The 5,251-nt window shown below is 37.7% G+C and overlaps 1 non-coding gene across 1 annotated transcript; it reads right to left on the reverse strand.

Moving 5' to 3' along the window:
• Window positions 1-3,206: 3,206 nt before the first annotated feature.
• Window positions 3,207-3,313, reverse strand: LOC138826652 (U6 spliceosomal RNA). Its single transcript, XR_011371788.1, has one exon. It is a non-coding gene; the product is annotated as a U6 spliceosomal RNA (small nuclear RNA).
• Window positions 3,314-5,251: the final 1,938 nt, after the last annotated feature.

The following is a 5,251-nucleotide window of genomic DNA, read 5'->3' on the forward strand; positions in this document are numbered from 1 at the left end:
CAGCGGCAGCTGCTGGCAAGCGCTCAGATGTGTCTCCTTGGCTTCCCCTCTCTTGACTAACTCTCTGTCCTGTGATGGCACACTTGGTGTGATTCTCTGGCTTAGGACTGTTCACTGGAACTCTAAAACTGCTTTCTATGCGAGAGCTTGTTCAGATTCCAGCTTCTCCTCTGCCATCTTCCCGGAACTTTAAAATATATTTTCATTGTAAAAATACTGTACAGAGGGCTTACAGTTACATGAGTAAGGTAATGAGTACATTTCCTATTGAGCTTTGTTACCTCCTCCTTTGTTTTTCTACCATTCCTTCCCCCTCACCTCCCCAACTCTTCCCTCCTCCTCCCAAGTTGTAAAGTTCCTCTTCAACATAGTGTCTTGTACATCTCATTGATACAATGGGTCAACCTGTATCCATTTTTTCCCCACCATCCCTTCCCTCCCCTCCCATAACCACAACTACCCTGCCCCCCAACCCAAAGTTGTAAAGTTAGTTTTCAACATAGTGTCTTGTATATCTCATTGTTTCAATGGGTCAACCTGTATCCCTATTTAAGTATTTTGTTTTTTCCCTTCCCCTCCCCAAATTGGAGAAATGTATATACAAGATGCAGGGCACCAACATCAAATATAGTGAAAACAGGGATTATACCATGGGGGAGGAACATATTAAGAAACAAAAAAAAATTACATGGTACATTATAAATATATTAGAAACAATAGCAAGAAAGAAAAATATTTTTTTGTGATTCTTTTTTATTGTGAAAATACTGTACAGAGGGGTTACAATTACATGGGAAAGATAATGAGTACATTTCTTTTGAAGCATTGTAGCCTCCTGCTTTGTTTCCCCTTCCCATCCCTTTCCATCCTAAGAAATATTTGTGTCCCTATCTTGGGGTTCATTTCACTTAACATCATCTTATCTGGTCATATGTACATAGCTTTTGACCTTTTCTGCTTGTCCCAGACATATACTAATTATTGCAAATAAAGGAAACCATGGGACCTATGTTTCTTTGGGCCCAGCTTACGTTACTTAATATAATTTTTCCCAAGTCTTTCCATTTCCTAATAAATGGGGCGATGTCATTTTTTTTGATGGAGGCATAGAATTCATATATATATATATATATATATATATACACACACACACACACACACACATACATATACATATAAAACACATTTTCTTGATCCATTCATCTACTTAGGGGCATCTGGGTTGGTTCCATATCTTAGCTATGGTAAGTAATGCTGCAATAAACATAGTTGTGCTGGTAGATTTAGTATGGTATTGTTTGTGATCATTTGGATAAATGCCCAAAAGTGGGATTGCTGGGTCATAGGGGATCTCTAGGTGGAGTCTTTTGAGGAACCTCCATACTACTTTCCAAAGTGGTTGAACAAGTTTACACTACTACCAACAATGCAGTGGGGTTCCCTTCTGTCCACATCCCCTCCAGCATCTGTTATTAGAGTTCTTGATTTTAGCCATTTTAACTGGGGTAAAAGTTGTTTTGATTTGCATTTCTTTTATGGCTAGAGAGGTTGAGCATTTCTTCATATGTCTATTGGCCATTCTTTTTTTTTTTTTTTTTTTTTTAGTATTTTAGTTATTTATTTTTTGTGTGTGTGTGAAAATACTGTACAGAGGTGTTACAATTACATGGGCAAGATAATGAGTCCATTTCTTATCAAGCATTGTAGCCTCCTCCTTTGTTTCCCCTTCCCATCCTCCCCCAGCCACCCCATCCTCTCCCCCCCCCCAGCCCTGCACCAAAGTTGTAAAGTTCGTTTTCAACATAATGACTTGTACATCTCATTGTTGCAATGGGTCCACCTGTATCCCTATTTAAATGATTTGTTTTTTCCCTTCCCCTCCACAAATTATACCAACATCAAATACAGTGAAAGCAGGGGTTATGCTGTGGGGGAGGGACAGACAAAGCAACAAAGAAATAATCTTATAAATGTGTTAGAAACAATCGCATGAAAGAAAAAAACCATTTGAATACATACCTAAATGTTCATTTCCCTAACATCAACTTATCTGACCTTTTCTGCTTGACTCAGACATATACTAGTTATTGCAAATAAGGGAAACCATGGGACCTATGTTTCTTTGAGCCTGGCTTACTTCACTTAATATAATTTTTTCCAAGCCTTTCCATTTCCTAACAAAGGGGGCAATGTCATTCTTTCTGATGGAGGCATAGAATTCCATTGTGTATATAGATCACATTTTCTTGATCCATTCATCTACTGAGGGGCATCTGGGTTGTTTCCATATCTTAACTATGGTAAATAATGCTGCAATAAACATAGTCGTGCTTGTAGCTTTAGTATGGTCTTGTTTGTGATCATTTGGGTAAATGCCCAAAAGTGGGATTGCTGGGTCATAGGGGAACTCTAGGTGGAGTCTTTTGAGGAACCTCCATACTGCTTTCCAAAGTGGTTGAATAAGTTTACACTCCCACCAACAACGCAGTACGGCTCCCTTCTGTCCACATCCCCTCCAGCATCTGTTGTTGTTAGAGTTCTTGATTATAGCCATTCTAACTGGGGTGAGGTGGTATCTCAATGTTGTTTTGATTTGCATTTCTTTTATGGCTAGGGAGCTTGAGCATTTCTTCATGTGTCTATTGGCCAGCCTTCTTTCCTCTTCAGAGAAGTTTCTCTTTAAGTCTTTCGCCCACTTATTTATTGGGCAGTTGTTTCTTTGAGGATTTGTTGTTGGGGGATTTAATTTTTTGAGTTCCAGGTATATTTTAGATATGAGACCCTTGTCTGTTGTATGGCTAGTGAAGATCTTCTCCCAATCTGTGGGCTTTCTATTGATCTTGCTAGCTATGTCCTTTGCCATGCGGAAGCTCTGCAATTTCATGCAATCCCATTTGTCCAACCTTTCTTTGATTTGTTGTGTTTCTGGGTCTCTATTAAGAAAATTTCTGCCTGTGCCAAGGAGACCTAAGGTTTATCCTATTCCATCCTGTAATGTTTTCAGAGAGTCTGCATTGACTCCGAGGTCTTTGATCCATTTGGAGTTGATTCTAGAGCAGTGTGATAAAAAGGATCTAGCTTTAGTTTTCTACAAGTAGTTAACCAATTTTGCCAGCATCATTTACTGAAGAGGCTGTCTTTCTTCTATTCTATTTTTTTCAGCTCCCTTCTCGAAGAGTAGATGGCTATAGGTTTTTAGGTTCGTTAAAAATATGGAATGCTTCGCAAATTTGGGTATCATCCTTGCACAGGGGCCATGCTAATCTTCTCTGTATCATTCCAATTTTAGTATATGTGCTGCTGAAGTGAGCACAAGCCATTGAGTTTTGAGTGTTAATTTTATACCCTGCTACTTTGTCATAGTTTTGAGTCCATGGGGTTCCTTAAATCCCACTATCTATTTTTCCTCTCTTTATTGATTTTTGTATTTTTTTAATTGTAAAAATAGTGCACAGAAGGGTTACAGTTACATGAGTAAGGTAATGAGTACATTTCCTATTGAGCATTGTTACTTCCTCTTTTGTTTTTCCCCTACCATCCCTTCCTCCCTCACCCCCAACTTCCCCTCTCCACCCCAGTTGTAAAGTTCATTTTTAACATAGTGTCTTGTACATTTCATTGTTACAAAGGGTCAACCTGTATCCTTGTTTCAGCAGTTTGTTATTTCCCTTCCCCTCCCAAATTAGAAAAATGTATATACAAGTTGCAGGGCACTGACAACAAATACAGTTAAAACAGTTGTTATATCATGGGGGAAGAGCATACAAAAGAAACAAAAAAAATCACATAGTACATTTTAGGTATATTAAAAACAATAACAAGTAAGAAAAAACACGTTGTGTCTCTATCTTGGGGTTCATTTTGCATAACATGATCTTATGTGGTCATATGTACATAGCTTTTGACCTTTTCTGCTTGTTCTCAGCTTATACTAGTTATTGCAAATAAGGGAAACCATGAGACCTATGTTTCTTTGGGCCTGGCTTACTTCACTTAATATAATTTTTTCCAAGTCTTTACATTTCCTAACAAATGGGGCAAGGTCATTCTTTCTGAAGGAGGCATAGAATTCCATTGTGTGTATATATATGTATATATATATATATATATACGTATGTATATATATATATATATATATATATATATATATATATATATCCCATTATCTATCTTTAACCTTTTTTTTTTGCTGGCCCTGGGGCTTGAACTCTGGACCTGGGTGCTGTCCTTGAGCTTGTTTTGCTCAAGGCTGGCATGCTACCATTTGAGCCACAGCACCACTTCCACCTTTTTTGAGAAGTTTATGTTGGAGATAAGAGTCTCTTGGACATTTCTGCCCTGGCTGGCTTTGAACCACCATCTTCAGATATCAGCTTCCTGAGTAGCTATGATTACAGACATGAGCCATCGACAGCTAGCTTAACTTAAAATAAAATCAAAACCACAGGACTGGGAAGGTGGCTCAGTGGTAGAGTGCTTGCCTTGCGTGCATGAGGTCCTGGGTTCAATTTCTCAGCAACACAGAAGCAGAAAATGGTGGAAGTGGTGCTGTGGCTCAAATGGTAGAGCACTATCCTTGAGCTGAAGAACTGAGGGACAGTGCCCATGCCCAGAGTTCTGGCCCCATCCCAAAAATAAATTAAAACAACAAAAGCAAACACAAAACTTTGGGCTGGTCAATTATCACTTACCCATTCCTCACTTGCAGTAGCTATGAAAATGTGTTTAAATTTACAGCAATTATCCCAGTTAAATTTAATGCAAATCTAAGGTGTCATATAATTTTTTCCCCATAAATATTTTAATATGTATCTCTAACATATTAGGATTTTTCTCTTGTCTTAAATAACATAACCAGTATTCCATTAACAATCTATAAAACGAATAATGAGTTATTCTCAAAGAATTGAAGTCAAGGTCTCAAGGAGATGTTCAGAGCAGCAATTACTGGAAGATGAATAGACAAAGTGTCTTATATCTGTACAATGGAATATTATTCATTTTTAAACAGAGGAAAACATTCTGATATATGCTTCAACATGAATGAATCTTGGAGATATTATTCTAAGGTATAAGCCAGTAATTCATTCATTGGAAAATAAGTATAATGAATAAATATAATATTGTATGACTCTATTTGTATGAGGTACCCTTATCAACTTCATAGAATCAGAAAGTAGAGTAAAAATTGCCAGGGATGGGGCAAGGGAGCAACAAGAAATGAGGAGCTATTATTAATGGACACAGTTTC

This window comes from Dipodomys merriami, unplaced genomic scaffold, assembly GCF_024711535.1.
Source record: "Dipodomys merriami isolate MVZ:Mamm:240054 unplaced genomic scaffold, mDipMer1.0.p SCAF_146, whole genome shotgun sequence".
Lineage (NCBI taxonomy): Eukaryota > Metazoa > Chordata > Mammalia > Rodentia > Heteromyidae > Dipodomys > Dipodomys merriami.